This window comes from Camelus bactrianus, chromosome 14 (genome assembly GCF_048773025.1).
Source record: "Camelus bactrianus isolate YW-2024 breed Bactrian camel chromosome 14, ASM4877302v1, whole genome shotgun sequence".
Classification (NCBI taxonomy): Eukaryota; Metazoa; Chordata; class Mammalia; order Artiodactyla; family Camelidae; genus Camelus; species Camelus bactrianus.
In genome coordinates this window covers 1,482,078-1,502,761 of record NC_133552.1, presented here as the reverse complement: position 1 = coordinate 1,502,761, position 20,684 = coordinate 1,482,078, and the positions used below count along the sequence as shown (strand labels likewise).

Genomic DNA, 20,684 nt, shown 5'->3' with positions numbered 1-20,684 from the left:
CTGTGTTTCCGAGAAGCTCCCAGGGGACGTGACGCCGCCAGTCCCTGTCCACCTTCCAGGAGCAAGGGCTGGGGGCTCACGGAGTCAGCATCAGACTGTGGGGCAGGGCCTCAGACACCAGACAGAGGCAGGGCATTCGGTAAGACACAGAAGGTGTATTTCAGCCCTTCAGGAAAGCTCTCCAGTGGCACCCTGCTTACAGCCCTCCCCCCACAGCACCCCTACCCCGCCCCAGTCTCCCCCACCCCACCTGGCCCCCCAGAAGAGACAGCAGCAGTCCCAGGACGCAGACAGACACGCAGTGGTCACTTGCTCTCAGAGTAATTTGGGGCTAAATCCAAATAAACATTTTGGACAGTGGGTTTGTGATTTTCACAACTCATACAAAAGTAGTCCATTAATTAAATAAATTATGACTCCATCATACAAGGACTAGACAGCCCGATATTAGGGAAAAAAAATTTCAAGACACAAAAAGACATTCGCAGTGAGCAGAAAGAGACAGTTATGGTAAAATTATGAACCAACGCTAGAAGTTTCCACACCAGAATTTCAATGGCAGTTAGCTTGGACTAGGATTTTAAGACAACTTTCTTTCTTTCGTTTATCTGTATGTCGTAAATCTTTTACAATTAATATGTCAATCTGGAATGAGAATAAAAATAATTTTTACTATGTATTTTTAAAGATTTTACTCTGAATCCATAATGATTACTGGCAGCACTGAGACAGGACGAGGAGACATCAGCGACAGGAAGCAAACAGAAGCAGCTCTGAAATATTCTTCCAAGAACAGTGAGCCTGCACGGAGCTGGTCCTGAGAGCCGCCTCCACCTGCAGGAGCGTGGCTGGCAGCCGTCTGCGAGCCCAGGAGAGGGTCTCCCAGACCCCGGAGTGGCAGCACCTGCATCTCGGACTTCCCAGCCTCCAGAACTGTGAGAAATCAGTGTCTGCTGTTTAAGCCAGCGTCTACAGGATCTTGTTAGCACGGACCGAGCAAAGACACGCAGCCTCAACTCAATGCAGCAAGCAGGAGTAAGAAAACGTTTTTGAGCCAATCAGGGAAATTTAGTTATGTGAGTAACACTAATTTTCAGGTGTGCAGCTGGCCTTGTGATTACAGAAGAAAAGCCCATACTCTTTAGAGATGCCGTCCTAAGCACGTAGGAGCGAAATGGAATGATGCTGCAGGCATCTTCCTCAATTGTGTAAGTGGGTAGCGTCGGCAAAGCAGGAAAATGCCAGTGTCGCATCTGGGCGGTGGGCACGCCCACGCTCACTGCACCCTCTGTCCCCTGCTTCTGTGTGCCAGACACTGTTCAGAGTGACATAGTTTAATGTGGTCAGGGTTCTGAATCCTCTACACTCGAGCAGAAAACCAGGGTAAACCAGGGCCAGGGCCACCTGAGACACACAGGTACCTCCAGGCTGGAAAGAGACGTTCTCTGTGCAGACTGAACTTCAGCTCTTTCAAACAAACTCACCTGAACCACCGAGATGGCTGTAGGAACATCCGGATTTCGGGAGCTGTGAAGAGGGAACTACATGCAGGAAATGAACCTGCAGAGATACTGGAAAAGGCTGGATTGGGAATTCAGAAACAATTGGCCCGGGCTGTCAGAAACACGGAGGGAGAAACGAGGAGGGTGATAACCAGCGCGTGTGCTAGGCTCCGTGCCTCATGTGTTCAGGGCCATCATTTTATTTCAGCTACATTCTTCACTTAATCCCCCCTTTACTTCGATTCTAAGGCGCAAGATTACTTGCCACCTTTCATAGACATTTCCACGGACAGTCGCTCATTCATGCAGCCGGTATTTACTACGTGCGGGCGCTGCGCTAGGAGGTGGGAATTCATGAGAGAGACACAGCCTGCTGGGCGCTGGCAGCCAGGGGGTTCCCCTGGGTCTCTAAAATGTCAACCTGACACATGGTTCCCCAGGTTCAAGTCCCTCACCTCACAAGGGCCAAAAGGTGGAAGCAGCCCCACTGCCACAGACAGACAAAGGGATAAACAAGGTGTGCTCTCTCCATGCAGTGGAATGTCATTCCGCCATGAAAAGGAAGGAAATTCTGACACAGGCTGCAACATGGGTGACCCCCGAGACGCTATGCTGAGTGGAGTAAGACAGTCACAGACGTGTGGCCCGCTGACGTGAGGCCCGCAGACCGGTGGGAGGCTTAGGGCGGGCGGCCAGGGGCTCGTGGGGAGAGCAGGTGGGGGGCTGTTGTTGAAGGGATCGGGGTCTCAGTCTGGGAGGAGGTAAGAATCCTGGGGACGAACGGTGCTGGCAGCTGCACGATGTGAATGTACTTAATGCCGCTGAATTGTACACTTTAAAATGTTTAAAGTGGTTAAATTTTATGTAATGTATGTTTCAGGTCAACTTTAAAAACCCTTCAGTGACAATCACCTAGTGAGAACAGTGAGCTCCCTGGAATCTGAATCAGGACCCTGTCCCGACTGCCCTCCAAGCTCTGTTCAGAAGTCACACTACCTGACTCACAGTTTCCAGAATGTTCCAGGCTCCCTCGCTCCCCACAGCCGTACACAGACCTTGTCCTCTGCCTGGAGGGCACCCTTGTTCCCGGGCCAGAGCCTGGCACCGTGCCTGAGGACCGGGATCCGGGACCGCACTCCCTGCGCTCAAGCCCGCCCTGCCCAGGTCACCGCCTCTGGTCCTCGGTTCCCTGACATGCAGAACCAGCCACCACCATGAAGACAGCACGAAGAAGTCACGCTTCTCTTTTAAGAAACAAGCAGTGTCACTGTTCGCTTAAATGCAAGACTGCCACTGAACTGTGAGCCTGCAAGTGAGGCAATGTCTCAGACCCCCGCCCAGCACGGAGCCGGGAGACCCCGGGCAGCCCTCACTCGGTGCCTGTCCGTCAGCTCTGAAGGTCGCCTTGGGACCAGGAATGACAGCCCCGCACCCCCGACCGCGCCCTACCTCAAACAAACTTTCAGGTCAGTAAGTGAGACAGACAGCTTAGCCCCATGCGAGCTGAGCGCTGCTGCGCCTGGGCGCGGAAACGCCGGTCTGGCTGGCCGGGCCTGCGGCCTCGGCCCTACCCCTCCCAGCCTGGGCCTGGACCTCGCCCTCCCAGCAGAGGAGTCCGGCCGGGACTTCGGGGCGGGGACGGGGGAGAATTTCGGGCACCAAGTCCCCTCGCTGAGCAGGCTGTCGCTGACCCCCCGCGCGTGCCACAGGGTCTCCGTGCCCAGCCTCCCCGGAAGAGGGGCTTCCTCACTGAAACCTCTAGCTGTGACATTACCTTGAACCACAGGCAGAGCTAAGGTTTCCACTCACCCCCTCGCCCCACCCCACCCTCCTCACAGGATATGTTAAGCCTCAGGAAGAATGCCTTAGTAAACACCATTTTCTGTTTAAACACGTTAATAATTGTCGAATTTGGTTTGAGGGAATGTTTTATTATAATGGCTGTTAACAGGAAGGTCTCCAGCTGTCAAATTACCTCACATGCTTCATAGAGAAAAATCTAGGTGTCCCAAGGGTGGTCCAGGACCTCTCTGTGGATCAACAGCTAAGTAGACGGTAGGGGAGGGTGGGGAGAGGGGAGAGGGAAACATTCAGGACAGAACAAAGAGAGAATTTTAGATTCAAGACACAGAGGTACCTACTCTTTTCCAGGCTCCGCTTTTACAAATCCCCTGGGATCTCGTCAAAGGCAGAGTGTGAATCAGCCGTTCGGGGCAGGGAGCTACGGGGGGACCCTCTAACCCCCTCCCAGTCTCCAGTCCAACACCCACACTTTGAACAGCGAGGTTCTGCAATGGGCAAAACTCTCCAGATACATTAATAAGCACTGATCCTTTCATCCTTTAAAAAAATAATAACCAGTTCTGGGGGTGGTTTGAAGAGCTCTGGGGAAAACTACTTTAAACATCTATTTCCTCAGTGATAGCCCCACTGAGGCCTCTAAAGTAGGACCCAAGTCTTGAATCTTGAGGGAGCCCCTTAATGAGAGAAGAAACTGATCTGGGAACAGGTGCAAGAGGGCTGCCCAAGGAAAGGAGTGAGGTTTTGTGTTAAAACCCGGTTAACAGACACTTTCCCTGTGTTCACACCTGCCAGGCTTTTCTTGGTGGCCCCCACCCAGATGAAAGACGGCCCCCCATTTTCCAAACCAGATGAGCACCTCAAAAGCTGTCAGATAACCTCTACTTAAGTTTCCCAGCTTCTGGAAAAGCCTAATTATTAGAAGATTCCTGTTGCAAATACTTTTTGTTAAATAAATATCATTCTTGATTTAACTTTATGTACATCTGAGTAGTCCTGAGTTGAGCTGGATGATTTTGAATGAAAAATCACTCTCCTTTTTCCTGTCAAATATTCAAGACCTTTTGACTCTCTCAAACTTAAGATTCCACTAAATCCAGACATACGTTCCCCCAAGTATTTGGCTGATGTCCCAGGAACTGTGAAGCCTTCCACAGCCTGGCCCTCATTTCAGCCCACCCCCAAATGAAATATGAAACATGTGAAAGCAAACAACAGACAGAGCGCGTTTCCTCCCCTCTGTGAAAAAGGGATCGCAGGGCCTCCGCGCTCACCCAGCCGTGAGCACGCGGTCCAAGGTGCCGACAGCCCCTCCCTGGCCCAGGTAGCCGCAGGCTCCCTGCCACCCACGTCCCAAGTCAGGCTCCCGCCCCGACTCCTGCTCCCTGCTGCACCATCCGGCTCACAGGGCCCCCCCACCAGAGGGTGTTCCGCAGGCTCCCCGGAGGCAGAGGCAGGGAGGCTGGGCCCCCCAGGCCCATGGCCTCCAGGCTTTCACCAGCTAATTAGCCTTGGAGCCACTTGCCTTTTGTTCCCCGGCAGTCACGGCAGGAACCTGATGCCAAACGGGGAGCCCACCAGGCAGAGCGCACATTCCAGAAACCTGGGCCGCCTGCCAAGGCCGCCGCACCCGCGCAGAGGTCCCTGCCCCCTGAAACCCAAGCCCGGGGTGCGAGCCCAGGAGCCTGGCCTGACGGCGCGCTGGCATGGCGGGCATGGGGGCTTCGCTCGGGCTATGGACCTGACGCAGAGCCCAGAGGCCAGAGGCCCACCGGGGATCGGGGGGCCCACCAGGGGCCGCGCAGCCCTCGCCTGCCCCCCGACTTCCATGGTTTCCCGAGTCCTGGGCCTGAGAAGAAAACCAGACCCTGCTGGGCGCTCACATCCACAGTTCGGCTGAGACCTTGCCGTTGTCAAGCAGTCCAGGTCTGCTCCGGGGGTGCTGCGTTTGGGGTCTTTCCTCTCGCTGACATCTGCTCCAAGGACCTGACCCCGACCCCAGGCAGTGTGGAACCTGCACCCTGCCTGTCTGCGGAGAGTGAGTTTCTGCTGCTGCTCGGTCCCACCTGCCCTGCTCTTGGTGTGAGATGCCCCAGAGGAGCCCTTCCTCAGCTCCAGGCACCAGCACAGCCCCAAGATGTTAAGAAAACAATGCAATGAGAACGGGAAATTCTCCCAAAGGTTCCAACAACTCTTGTCTTTTCCCACATCGTTGGTCTCCCTTCTCTCTCTCTCACTCTTTGCTTTTGCTGAATTTCAGTGAACCCAGACCTAACAGGAAGGCATCTGGGACCCAGCACCCTTCAGGGGTCTGTCTCGTCTCCTGTGAGCTCCCCGGGCTCCCGTCTTCTTGGGGACAGCGCTGACACTGTGGAGGGTCCCCCTCTGCCCTGACCACTTTCTACTTCTCCCTGGCCCTCCCTCCCGCTGCCTGTCGCATCCCCTTCCTGTCCCTCCCCCTCTGCCCTCATTTGTCTGCGTCCAGGCGCCAACACGCCCTGCGCACAGACCCGGGCCTCCCTCTCCAGCCTCAGTGCCCTCCTGAGCACCTTCTGACGACGTGTGAGACACATGCACGTGGACGTGAAGCAGCATGTCTCAGGCTCGATTCACCACCTTCTCCCCTCCCCGCTCCACGGGAACCCCATCCTCCCAGGCAGCGGGGCTTGAAATCCCACCCTGGTCACCCTGTCTCTCAGTCCCAAGCATCCCCCCACCCTATCTTCCCACCTTCCATCCCCAACACAGCCCAGTCTCCTAGACGGCTCCCCAGAACCATGGACCAACCCCAAGTTGACCCCTGTCTTTTTGAATCTGAAAATAGTAGAGCAGAGTTGGACATGAGGAGACACCTCCTGTCCCCTTCTGTTTACAGGTGAGGGAGGGGATGGAGGCCTGGAAGCGGCCTCTGCAGGCAGTCAGAGGTGCCGTCTGGCTCATCCACTGACTGTATGACCAGACTGCCACCAAGCCCCCGGGGAAGTCAGCCCTGCCCCCATCCCTCCCGCCCCTGCTCTCCTCCTTTCCCTCTTCCACGGAATGCTGCCTCCCCTTACCGCTCCCACTTCTCCACCCCCTGGGAGGCTCGTCCCATCCCGGGAACCACTCCCCCGAAGCCCACACTGGCCCTCTGCTGCCCCTGAACCCCGACACACACTTCTCCAGACTTCTCCCAGGCACAGCATAAGCCTTCATCCCAGCACTCTGTGGGACTGGACGCCCTGCTCACTCCTTTTCTGATGACATGCCATATCTTTTAAGCATATACGTTTCTTGCTTAATCAGGATAATGATCTTTGAATAAATGAAGGATGTGTGGAAAGTGAAGAATATTCTCCTATAAAATTACAAAAAGAGAGTGATGGATTGGCATTAAACTGCCAATCAGCACTTACGAGATAAAGGAAGCGGGGGCGCGGAAGGACCCCTGAGCCCCACTTCCACTGACCGGACGTTTCTAACACACCGACGGCAGTGCCTCCGGGTCGGGAGCGAGCACTGGGTCAGCGGTGCGCCACTGCGGTCACTGCACCATGATCTGGGTTCAAACTCCAGCTTCTGACTTACAAGCCGTGTGACTGGTCAGGCTGCTGCGTCCTGCTGAGCTCAGGGCGCCGACTGTGAGACGGTGTAACAGTGGTCTCACAAGTGCCCCTTCTGTCCAAGCATCACAGGGATACTCGGAAGTCCCCACCTGCTGGCGTTCACTCTTGTTGGCTCTTTCGTGCCCCTTAGGACTGTGGTGAGAATTAAATGAGAGACATGACGCCCGGCACAGAACGGCGTTCAGTAACAGTGGCCCTTGTCGGGAAGATGATTACGAATACAGAGGCAGGAAGGAGGAGGGCCCCGAGCTGCCTCGAGCCCAGGGAGGACACCACCCATGCTCTGGGACGAAGGTCAGGGCAAAGGCTGTGACCGCCTAGCCCACGGGGCTGCCCTGCCGGCCCTGTCACTTCTCCGGGAAGGCCTTCCCAACGGGGAGAGGGCTGGGGGGCAGGACTCGTGTCTGGCGTGGGATGTGGGCCTGGACCTGCTTCTGGAGGGTGCACGGGGGTGCCCGCCCCCTGCCACTCCTCTACGGACACTGGAGCATACAGGATGGTCCACAACCACACGCAGCACGGGACCACACAGCAGGCTCATCCAGCCTCCCGGGCTGTTTCTGGGGAAATACCATGCACCACTGAGTATAAACAGAACCCAGGCCGCCAGGGATTGCCTGTCTTCTTTGTCCCTCTACAGAAGCCAAAGACATTCACGCCACAGGAAGGAAAGCAGGCGGAGAATAATTTCAGACCCCTCTGAAACACCTGCTTGGGCTATTTTTACTTTTTCTCATTCCAGTGAGACAAAAGGTTCTAAAAATGGACGTGGAAAAGCCAAGTTTTAACGTAGCCATTTGGTGCGTGCCTTGAGTGCAGCGCCCACGTTGTGTTCCCCAGTGTCTCCCGCAGGTGTCGCGGACAGAAGGGGGTGTAGGGACGGGTCCGATGCAGGAGGGGTAATGAGGCCACGCCCCCCCCAATCTCCCAAGAAGCAACCACTGAAGTGGACCAGAGGGAACCGATCGTTCACAAGAGGGAGGACCTGCCCTTAAAGTCGGCAACGAGGGAAGGTGGAGGTTGACTCTATTATGCCAAATTCTAGGCAGAGATACTCGTCAGGTCAGGCAAACTCCAGAGTCTCCGCTCCCTCTTCCCCCCAGCGATGCCCCTGTTGCCTCCACACCTGCTCAAACCATCCTCCCACTGGAGGCGTCCTCCCCTCCTCCTGGTCGCTCTTTCTGAAAATCCACGGAGACGCTCTCATATAAGGCCTGGACTGCTGCCAAATTCCAAGAGCCCTGTCCTCGTAGGAAGCACCGACTGCTCTGAGGATGGCGATGATGTCTCATACCCCCCCAAACGCCTGAAACAGCGCCACACATAAAGTACTGGTCAGCCAGTGTCCAGCAGACTGGAAAATACGAGTGACTGCTGTGCCTGTTACCCTGTGTGCTGGGAACCATCGGTGCCCCCACATCTGACGTCCCCCCTTGGGGCACATGACGGTCCTGCCTCCAAACCCAGGGCAGGGCCACGGGGTTGAAACCAGCCAAACACACATCATTCCCAGGCTGGCTCGTCCCCTGGGGCTGAGAGGGGCGGCTCCTGCAGACGCGGACAGGAGAGAACCTCAAGATCAGATGGGCCGGAAGCACCGGCCCACGTGGGGGCAGCCACTCTGGAGAGTGGCCTTGACCCTCACACACCAGGCAGAAGTCAACTGTGCTGTGTCACACTCGGGCCCTTAAAATCATGACTAATGGCCCGTAGAGAGGGCAGTTAGGGGCGGTGGAAATGATGTCAACCGAAACATTCGTGCCCTCAGGAAAGTATAACCCAGTGGGGGAATGGGACACGATCCCACGTAAAGCAATGGTAAACAAGCGTGCTCAAGTTTGTGGGAGAGCGGTATGCCCTACAGAAAGAGACGGGGTCGTTTTCAGAGTTTCAGGACAAGTGGGTTCCATGTGGGTTTACGGGAGGAATGTTCTCTCCCGTAAACCCAGGAGGATGAACAGGACTCCAGGCTGAAGCAAGTGCAGGAGAAGGGCCATCCCAGGAGGGAACAGCACGGACAGGACGGAAGACCTGAACGTGCCTGGACAGTGCGGCCCGAGGCTGAGGCAGGAAGGGTCTCTGGGTTCCGGCCCTGGGTGCAGGAGCTGAGGGAGATCTTCCAGCGGGGGAGCTGCGATCCACGCTAAGTGCGGTGACTGTGTTCGGGGTAAAGGGGGAGGCCAGACAAGCAGGGAGTGAGGAGAGCGCTGCAGCCAGGGTCCAGGGGAGCAGACCCACCAGCAGAGAAGGAGGCAGGAGGCAGATGGCAGAATCAAGGGGAAAAGCTTATGGGATTCAGATTCTGCAGCTGATGAGATGTGAGCAGTGCCGGGGGGCAGGAGGCAGAGAAGCCTGAAGTTGCAAAGCGAGGCTGTGAACAGAGGAGCTGGTTTGATGGGAAGGGGTGGTGTGCTGCTCTGCACCTGGGGTCCCTGGAGGAGCTGCAGCTTCACAGGGGGCAGCGGAGCCAGAGCAGGGCCACTGGGAGCACAGCATGGGAGTTGTCAGTGGGCTGGGAAGTCATGGAGGATAGAGGCAGAGGCCGGGCAGAGGGAAGGGAACCAGGGGTCACCAGGGGTCTAGCCACCTTGGATGGGTCCAGCTCACCCTGAGCCTGCCTCTCAAAGTCAAAGCCCCCTGGACCCCAGACCCCAGCCAGCTTGTGTAAGAGCACCTGCAGCTGCTCCTCGCTGGCCCTTGGTCCTCCTGCCGCCAAAGCAGCCAGCTGCCCCCCACAGCACTGGAGGGGAGACAGCTCAGTCTGCCCTCCAAGCTCCCTGATCTCAGCCAGACCACCTCCATCGGGGCACGAATACTAAACAGGGGAAAGTATGAAATTACATGGAGCCAGTGATCTCTGTGAAGCCCCACGGTCCTTCCCCCATTCGGTTAACCTTTTATAGAGTTAGAAATTGCCCTTGTTAGCCAGAGCTCCCAGTATTTCCAGCCAATGTCAAATATTCCCTCAGCAATGATCACTTTTACAGGAAAATATTTCCTACCCGAGGTCTTTCTGAGATGTGCATCCTGGACTTTGACTTTTAATGCATTTAGACCCACGTCTAATGAGCAGGACATATCAGCAGAAGGACCCGGCTTCCAGGATGGAGAACCAGGACCCAAGCGCCGTCCAACAAGCCCAGTCCCGGAGGAGCCCGACAGGTGTCCCACCGCGGAGCAGACAGACACACCGCCTGGCCTGAAATGCGATGGCATATTTGACGATGAGAACAAGACCCTGAGGGTCCAAATTATGGAATAAGTCGTGTATGTGGAAGAATTCTTGAAAACTGTAAAATATTATCCAAATGTTAGCCAACTTTATCCACATAATCCTGGTTATCTATGTTCTTAAAACAGTAAAAGCTGAGGCTGTTATCAAATACTCCAGCATTCAGACTGGTCCCTACTTTGCACAGGGCTTGCTCTCACTCAGTTCTGTTTAACTCTGTGGTGACTGTGTGCCTAGAAGGCATGTGAGGTTCTGGGATCAAAGCACAACACCTCAGAGCTACGGAAGCGCGAGCCCAGGAACGCTGAGGGGCCCGTCCAAGGTCAAACTGCGCGCTGGCAGCCAAGCTGCCACAAAAAGTCAGTCTCCTGATGGGCCAAGAAGTCTTTTTTCCACAGACTCTGGTTCATGCTCTATTGGAAAATCACACCGAATGAAGATACTTACAGTACAGATTGCCAAGAAAGGCTCTGTGCAGAACATATAAACATCCCCCGCGAGTAAATAAGAAATGGTCAAGAGAGAAAATAAAAACAGGCAAAGCTATCAGCAGACAAGGCCCAAGACAGGGGACCTAAGCCGCAGAGAAACACGTGTGATGTATCGCATCACCAGGAATCAGGAGAACAAAGAAGGAAGCAAAACACAGCTCCGCGCTCTCAGGACAAGCCGGAGACACCTCGTGAGGGCTGCGGCGTGGAGACCACCCCGTCTGCAGCGGGGCGGGGGTGTCCACAGCCACGCCGGACGGCACCTGGCAGCGCCTGGGAGAGTCGGAGCTGCACCGGGGGTGCCCCGCCCAGGAGGCACCCAGAGAAGTCTCAGGCTCAGGTGCACAGGAAGCATGGACAGGAACGCTCCCTGCAGCATTTTAACAGGGAAAACACGGAAACAACTTAAGTGCATCCTGATCCGCTGGAAAACCAACGGGGAAAGAATAAATAAATTCTGACTCATTCATACAGTGGCAGAGTGGAGAACGTGTACGATGAATTGACTAGGTCTACATGTACCTACATGACTGGGTCTCAAAAGCATAATTATAAGGCAAAACAGTGCAAGACATAAGCTGTATGAGGGATACTGTTTGCATGATTTTTAAATACCCCCCAAAGAACTGTATGTTATTTTCATTTTCTACATACTTACAATAGTAGAGATGAAAAGAGGAGTTTGCTTTGCAGGGGAGGTGCTAAAACACAGGTGTAAATGGCACACACCTGCGTCAGGGGCAGGCTCCCCCTGGAGGGAGGTGAGAACTTAGCCAGAGGCTGGGCCAGGACTGGGCCAGGCTTTCCACTAGACCTCCGTTTTCATTTCCTTCTGAAAAGACAGGGCAAAGGGTCATGTTTTTGCCTGTACCCCTCTGTATGCTTTAAATATTTTATAACAAAATTCAGTTGAAAAAAGAAATTCTTATTTGATTAGTAAGAAGTTCTTATTTGAGTAACACAACCTGATACTCATTTGTATATAAAACCCAGTGTCCCCAGCAGATGTATGTCTACACGATGAGCGGTGACTGTGGGGGCGTCTTTCTCACGCGGGTCTCTGCCTGTCTCCCACTGGGGTCCACAAAAGGCAGGATTTAAGGCAGGGCCTCCAAGCACTCCTGTGATTAAGTGGCCTCAGTGACTTTCTTTTCAGAAGACAATGTTCCTGGACTCTTATCAGACATGGCACACTGCACTTTCATTCTTGTTTCATGGGTAGACAGACAATAGGTGACGGAGGGATGATGGACAGGCAGGTAGTAGGTAGGTAGGTAGACAGACAGACAGGTAGGTAGACAGAATGAACCACCTGTCCCAGGATGTGCCTGCCTAGCTCCTCGGCCTCACATGGGCTCTGCTCCCCACTCCCGGCTCCTATGACATCAGGACTGGCCACATCCTGCCCTCTCCACCCCAGAGCCTTCGAGCCACAGCTGTGCTCCATCTGCCCCTTCCTGGACAGCTTCTTTGGTCTCAGATGCTCATCTCTTCCTCAGAAAACCCTCCCCCGGCCAGTCCCACGCCATGTCCTTGAGCACCGGTCCTCTGGGTCCCGGTCATTACAAGTTAACTACATGTTCAAGGTCTGCCTCCCCCCACAGGCTACACCTCTGCTTTGTCCAGCCTGCTACCCCAGGGCCACACGCGCCATGCACCAGGCCCAGCATGTGACAGATGTCCAGCAAATCACCGTGGAAGGAAACAACTGACCCTCTCCAGGCAGGATGCCCTCAGTACCAACGAGCAGTCGGGGCAGACCACGGAGGCGGGGGAGGGAGGTCATTTCAGGTGAGGGGCACGGGAAGGGCTTACTGACTCAGGAGGGCTGAACTTCACGTGGGAGAGAACACAAAGCCACATCTTTGGGAGAATAAATTAAATGTACCAGAGCTGTGACGTCCCCGCATTACAATCAGATGCCTTAAATACAGATCATAGAAAAACAGGTGGGCAAAGTAAGGTAAACTCTTCCCCGTGACCGCGCGCCCCTTAAAGGCACCAGGTCCTCTGAAACAGCGGGTGAGAAAGCCGCTCACAGAGAGCCAAGTGGCCGACTGAACTGGACGACTCACTGTCCAGAAGCCTCTGTGAGCCGCCTCCAGCCACAGCTCCTGGCTCCCGGGAGCAGCATGAAGCCCGGCTGGGAATCTAGGCTTTGAAAAATTATCAGAGCCATGAAAACAGTTCCTCCCAAATATTTTGTTTTCTCATACAATTCAACAGTGTTGTTTACTCTGAGAAAAAACTGACATGTTTAGCCTGAAGACCCTGCCCTGTGCACCTAAACACACGAGCCTCAGGTACGTGGAGGCTGAGGAGGCGCGTGTCCAGCAGCAGCCTCTGCGGCATGGGGCGCGGCGTGCGCGGCACCAGCAGGAAGCAGCTGTCCTCGGCCAGGCTGTCACCCATCTCTCCTCCTCTGCCACAGTCGTCACAGGGAGGACCAGTTCTCCAGGATTCTTACCATGCACGGAATCTGTGATTCCAAACCCCACTTTGGTTATAGAGGGTCGTTAATATTAACCCAGCTAACGCGCCCGCTCACATCATGTGAGGGAAAGACATTACCTGTTGCCCAAACAGCCACATACCAAATGGATGAATTCACTGTGACTCTCAAAAACAGCACTCGGAGAAATTTCCATCGCTGAGCACAGACTGCTCCATCACTCCTGCCAGGCTCGGAGGACGCAGCAGCTCGCCCACCACCGGGCGCCCCAGGGACACCGGGCCCTGCTTCCTGCGAGGCCTGGACGCCTGGGGTGCCATCTATGTCCCAGGGACTGACCGCAGAGTGACAGACTGTCCCCATCAGTACCCCTCCCTAAGTATCACCGCGCACAGTTTACTGACCTATCACTTCATTCATCTTGCTGTGACTTTCCCTGTTATGATCTGTTACGATGTTACCTATTTTGCTGCGAGGACTCAGATCAGAAGCCAGCCTCCCTGAGGCTTCCCTGCCTTTACCAACACCAGGGCTCCCAGGGTGAAGGAATTTTTTAAAGTCACTGGGTTTCTCTGAACTTTTTTTCATTGAAAAAGAGGACTGGTCTTTGGCCTTCTAATTTACGCATCTTCAGTTCCCATCCCAGCTGTCGGCCCTGGAGAAGAGAGCCCTTGAATCTTGCAAATCTGATAAACCACAAACTGATCCACCAAAGCACTTTCCACTCCTGGAGGATGCTGCCCCAAATGGAGAAATGATTGTCACCGCTGACCTCAGCTAAAAGCCCTTGATGTCTCCAGCCTCAGTTTCCTTCCCCGTAAAGTCAAGGCACTAAGCCTTCTTAAAGGACTTCTGTGAAGATTTTAAAAGAGGACACACTTGAAAGCACAAAGCAGGACACAGAGGGCACTGGACACCTCTCTTTCCTTCACCCTCCCACCCCCACTTCTCAAAAGGACTCTCTCCTAGGAGTCAAGAGGATTCCAAGAAATGCTCAAGAAATCTCACAACCCAAATGCAAGTCAAATGAATGTTTTTATCCTCATTTTTTAAATTCATAAATTCACTTGGACTCTTTTAACTCGCATGCTGTGATCACTTCATCAAGGACCTTCCTCAGAGAAGACTTGCTTCACAAATAATACGAATCACAATGCCAAGAATATCAAATAGGACAGTACTGGATCCTGGCAGCACTTCGCGGGATCTCTCTGCCATTCGGAAGCGCTGCTCACACACGCTGACTGCTGGTCCCCTCATCCACCCACGGACACAGGGCAATGGGTGAGCAATGGGTTAATGACTCAGCCAGGTGACTGAAGAGCAGTGAAAACCCACGTCCAAAGTGAATTCTATCGCTGGAATATGTGATAACTTGGTCTCAGGCTCATTACAAGCACTCCAAATAAACGCTCACACCTGACAGCTCAGGCTTCCACGAAAGGACAAAGAAACCAAGGGCCACCTCTCACCATCACAGCACAGCTGGTGTCCCGTCCCCACTGGCTGGGAGCTGATACGGCTGCACCCGCCACGCTGCACCTGAGCGCAGGTGAGTGTCGCCTTCCCCACCGCGACCTACTTGTGAGACCAGATCACCACCTTCCACGTTTACCCGAGATGTGCTCTGACATGCATTCTTCTCTTAGGCAAAACCCTCTGTGATTTATGGGAAACTAAAATCATGTGTTTCCAGTTTATACTTTAAAGCACCAAAATGTTATTCTGTAGAGCTATTTCAACGTCCAAAGAGTTTTTCAAAGACTTTTTTCTTGGAACTATAGGTCAGTATTTTGCCTAGAGAAACAATCCCCATCCAGACCCTAAGAAGCAGGTATGGCTCAAGATCTCAAGTCCTCAGATGAGCAGAAGGCACGCAGTTCAGCCAGCTAGATGTCACACTCCCCCAAAGAACCCCGGAAGCCAGACCCGGGCACCACGAGGGGAAGCTGGCCTGCCTGCGGGGGCCGCAAGGAGCTGGTGTCCATCCCTCGGGGAGTATGGGTTTGGGCAGCCGTGTTGCTCACAAAACCAATAATCCAGAGCTCATTTGTCCACTCAAACACACATCTTTTGAGCACTGCCAGATAATGTTTGAAAAGATGTATTTGAAGAGATGCACATTCTGTTTTGAAATTTTAAACCTGATTACAAAATGTTTTTACTCCAGAGTGCTCTGAGGTTCCTACGTGTTTCTGAGTGTGCTCCTCAGAGCTGTCGGACAGTGTCACCCTGCGTGCCCCTCATGCTCCGCCTCCTTTACGTCTGGTCGTCGCTCGCCATCCTGCCCCGATTGTCTCCATCAACACAACCTGCCCCCAGAGCGTAAAGAGGCCATCGTGCACCAGGAAATCTCACCGCTGGTGAACCTGGTGCCCCCGACTTAGCGCACACTGTGGATGTTGCCTCTACCGTCGCTATAAACCAATGGCCTATCGCACATTGGAATCACTCATTTCTAAATACAGGTTCATTTTCAACACACAAAAAGTGATTGAGGCTACAAGGTGCATCTCGGCATGTTAAAGAAGACCATTTCTCTCAGGAACGATTATCTAACGCAAAAGTACTACTATTAACCACATGTGGGAGCTGTTTCAAAAATCAATTGACTTCCCTCTTTGACAAATGCCACAGAATTCATAGTGCGTCCCTCAAGGGAGCCACAGGAGGCACCGAGGCAGCGATAAAGAGCAAAGACACAGTAAGGCTGCCTCGAAAGAGGCAGGAGACTAACAAGGACATGAGGGACAACCCCATCTAAGAATGCTCTGCAGCTCAGAAGCGGAGGGCAAGGCCAAGGCCGACTGTGCGAAAATCTGCAGGGTGTCACCTTACCAACCAGCGACACTTTTAGACCTGCGCCACGACACCACGCTCTGCGGGCACTGCCACCAGGGTAGTCCACTTGCTTACACTCTGTCTTCCCATAGCAGCGGCCAGCCCTAATTTTATACGTAAGAATTTCAGATGGAGAATGTTGATAAAGGTCGCCATGGTGACCACACATTTTTATCTCCATGGTTGACACTCACTCTTAAATTTAATTTTATTTAAAGTTCCAAAAGATTTTTTTCTCCTCAGACTTAGTCACACAACAAGACTGAAGCTGTTTCAGCTTCCATTACCGCCTATTCTGATGAAGCCAGAGGGAGAAGGTAATAGGGAGGAAGCAGTGAACATTCTCTGAACAGCTGTACTGTGGATCTGGTTTTCCTGCCTGGAAAACAAATAAGTGGCCTCAATAAAGAGTAGTGACAGTGTCCAGTAATGAAGCACTGCCTCTTTTACACCTGTTTTCCTACCGAATCCTCATGACACACGTTTGTCCTGTTCTACAGAGAAGGAAACCGGGCAGCTGAGTTTCCATCTGCCTAGGGTCCCACGGCCGGAGAGGGGCGGGGCTGGGGAAGGGCAAAGCTCTCTGACCCCAAGACTCCTGTCACCCGCCCATCCGAGGGCACTAGCCGCGTCATCGCTCCTGCACGCCACCAGAGATGGGGAGTCAGTCATGAACTTCGCCTCCCAACCCCCAGACAGGAACGCAGAAAGATTCGGTCAGTCACACAAATGCTGGGGAAATGTAAGCAAATGAATGGAAGTTTAGAGGAAACAACAGGTCTGCACTCAGAAGTACGCACAGCAGGCCAAGACAACTAAAAGGTGACGTGCCAGTGACGTATGAGCCACAAAAATCAGAATCCCCAGGCTGCAGTTCCAGAGAAGCTGAAAACACAGCTTCTGGAAATAAAATCCAATTTTTCATTAACCTTATTTTTCAAGTATAGCTGTCTTACCCCAAAGTTCCTCTGCTGTTCAGGGGAGACCTGGATGAGCCACAGCGCCCCAGGACAGAGGCTGACTGGGCGAGCCCCTGAGCCCCCTCCACCTGCTCCAGGAGAGCCAGGCCCCGCCCAGAAACCTGCAACCTGAGTGTCCCCATGATCACTGCCTCCACCACCTCTGAGCCCCAGTGTCACACACACGGTTCCCGGCTCTGTTCCCTTCAGATCCTCTCCACGTTGGGCAGAGCCCCTCATCAGTATCCCCCGGAAGGAGGAAGGGCCATCTTTCATGATGTGTCCACTCAGGACTTCCCATCTAGGGATCCGTGAGTACGGTCCATCTGGTAAGTTCTGCAAGGGTCACGTCTAACTAGAACAGACTCACTTACAAGGAAGGACACCTGAAGAGCATGTCCCTGTGCGTTTGAACCTTTCCCTCTGCAAGACTGTTTAGTTCAATAAACAACCTTCAGGAAAAAAGCAGAAGCAACAGGAAAATGGCCGAGGTCCTCACAACCTCCCTTCTCCTCTCCAACTGTAAGATCACCCATTTTCTGGTCTCCGTAACGGGGCCAAGAAAATGTGATCGGTAAATAGTAAGAGAGAGCTATACACGTGGGTGGCCCTCGGAACCACAGCTGAGGGGTGAGTGACAGGGCCTGGCTGGGGGCACGGGGCAGTCAGGGGAGAAGCTGTGTGATCAGCCGGGGTAGTAAGTGCGCCGGTGACTAAGAGCTCTGAAAGTTACTGGACAGTAACAGGCACAACAGACTGGCGACAAGCGCTTTCCTGCTGTGTCATCAAAGCTGGTGAGACTGTGTGTCCAGACACTTGAAATACGGTGTATCGGGGGTGCCAGAAAAACAGAACAAACAGGAGACACAGACACAGACATGGATACGGGTGACACAGACGCAGACACAGACGTGGATATGGGTGACACAGACGCAGACGTGGATACGGGTGACACAGACACACAGACGCAGACACACAAATACAGACATAGATGATGCAGATATAGATGTTCAGAGAGAGAGGGACAGATTTACTTTAAAGAACTGGCTCATGCAATCGTGTGATTATGGGGCAAGTCTGGAACATGCAGGGCAGCCCAGCAGCTGGAAACTCAGGCGGAGATGCTACTCCAGTCCTGAGGCAGCAGCCTTTCTTCTCCAGGAAACCTCAGGTTTTGCTCTTAAGGCATTCAACTGATTGGATGAGGCCCACCCACAGTGTCAAGCATAATCTCCTTCACTTAAGGTCAATTGACAGTAGAGGTCAGTCACATCTACAAAATAACTAGACTAGTGTTCACCCAACCAATTGGGCACCAAAGTCTAGCCAAGCTGACCCAGAACTGACCACCACACAAGGAAAAATTCATTTTCTTTCAAAGGAAAGTGAGCCGAGAACGCAAGGCCGTGAGTGTGCAGGGGGCGTGGTGTGCAGGGGGGGCAGGACAAGACACGTCCTGGTCAGTTCACGAGCCTCCCTTGGAAAGAAAACAAGGACAGGAAGCCACTGGTGGCCGGGAGGTCAGCAGGACAAACAGCCACACCAGGCGCTGCGGAAGTGAGGCGCTGCCCACCCATCTCCCACCGTCCGCTGCATCTTTGGTCAAAACGAAGACGGCCTTTGAGCCAAACGGCTTTCTGTTTTCCACGACGATGTCTTGACCTCTAATTTCTCCGCTTCTTTCATTTTTATCACGGTGAACACATCACAGAAGACCCAGGGAGCTGCTCTGAGCGACAGACGTCAAGGCCGAGTCTCAGGGTTGGCTGGAAAATGGGGGGCGGTGGCAGCTCCAAGAGGAGACAGGCAAACATGTTCATGCCTTACAGGCTCTTCTGTGGGGATTTCACTCAGTTCAGGCAGATTTAACTAGAAGTGACTGGAATGTATATATTCCTGAAAAGAATAGTTGCATCACAGTAAGAATGCCTTTATTGTCCCAAATTAGCTGTGAAAATCCCTTTAGAGACTTGACAGGAGGTAAAAAAGAGATTTCTCACAGCCTCACAGAAGAGAAAAACCCCAGGATGGGAATGTTCATACAACACGGTTTGTTTCACAACACAGTCACTCAGCCCGTTCACATCCAGCAGTTCGGGCCACAGCACGGGCATGGCTGCGGGGAGCGAGGACGGCGCTGCAGAGGGTGCTCACAGACGTTGCAGAGGAGCACCGGGCAGGCACGGGGTCCAGGCCGTCTGAGGTCGGTAGAGCAGGGTCCACCCCACGCACAGGGGCAGCTCCCCGCTCCCGGGGCCTCAATGACCCAAACCGTGCTGAAGCTGCTGAACAGGGCTGAACAACACGCGACTTGCGGTCCGCGGTCCCTGCCTTCAAATAGCTTAGAATCTAGTAAACATTCTCTTTTTTTCTGAGCAGCCTTGCAGCTTTCATGGGATCTTCTCTCTTTCCCAAAGTGATTTAAAACAAAACCCAGGCAGAAACGACATCTATACAACTAGACGTCAGCTGACCTACAGCCATGCACACGAGCCGCACAGGCGGGGCCGCCCCGCTCCGGCGAGCCCCGGGCCGCCCCGGTCTGTCTGCGTGCGGAAGGGAAGGCGGCACCTCTGATGACCCCCCGACGGCGCGGGTGCCGCCGACACAGACGCGCACACACAACGGTGCCGCCGGCAAGGGAAGAGAGACAGCATCGAGGAACAGGAACTCGGGGGCAAGGGCACCCCCAGGCCAGGAGCCGGGAAAGTTCTCCTGGAGGATGAAGGGCAGGAAACCCACGCTGACCGCCGCGCTACCCTGCTGCTGCCCTTTACACTGGCACGTAAAGGGGGGCCTGAATTTCAAAGTAGAAGAGGGTATTCCAGGAAAAGGACAGGCCACACGAAGGCCGCAGGCAGGAGAAGATGGGCTCTCAGGACAGACAGACGCAGACAGCAGCCCACCTCGGGGGATCATAGGTCCTCCCCTACCCTCGGCTTCCTCTTCTGCAGACGGCAGATCGGAACACCTACATCCGCAACGGTGAGTCAGGAGAGGCTGGCACGCTGCCTGACACCTCGTCAGTGCTATGCGTTTGTTGTAAAAATTAATAAAAATAAATAGGCTACTATGCTACCATCTAACAGATTTTTTGATTAGCCAAATTAAACTCCACTAGCTTAATTTCATTTTCTCCCATTCACTGTTCAACACACCCTGTGTTCTCCATCTGCCACAGTCACACCAAGTGCCCAGGAACATTAGCGTGATCTGCACATTTCCAAACTGCACAGCCACTTCCCCGGGGTCCCGCCATGAGGCTAGCTAGCATCCCGACATCCCAGCACGTGCACTAAATGCTCAGGAAGATTTGCTCCACGTCTGCTGGGCAGCCAGGGAAGAGACACGGAGGCCGTGAAGGGCGGCGGGCCACTGTGCCCTCCTGAGATGTAAAGATCTCTGCACACAAAGTACTGAACCGCAAGCACCTCCGCAAGGTGCTAACAAGGTCTCTGAAAGCTGAGAAAGCTTCCCAGGCCAGTGTCCAAACTTACACTCAGGAAGAGCATCCCCTGGGTGTAAGTCACCAGTGCAGCTGCCGCAGTGACAACGTGACAAGTGTCACCAGCCTGTGTTGGCAGCTTTACCAAGGCCTTCACCTTACACGTGACTCTTACAGTATTTGCTCTAAACTCTGGATGGGAAAATACGAATTTTACTCAACAATCTACTTACGTGCTTGAATGAAGATGGCTCTCAATTAGCCCATAAGTATGTTTTAAAATAACAAAAAAGATATGAGGCTTGATGACTTGGATAATGCAAAGCAGCCTAAAGCCTCTTTTTTAATTTAAACATT

General features: G+C 53.6%; 1 long non-coding RNA gene across 1 annotated transcript; it reads left to right on the top strand.

The window, feature by feature from the left end:
- The first annotated feature begins 289 nt into the window (after positions 1-289).
- Positions 290-11,106, top strand: LOC141579733 (uncharacterized). The gene is made up of 2 exons (XR_012511599.1): positions 290-2,968; positions 4,098-11,106. It is a non-coding gene; the product is annotated as an uncharacterized LOC141579733 (long non-coding RNA).
- Positions 11,107-20,684: the final 9,578 nt, after the last annotated feature.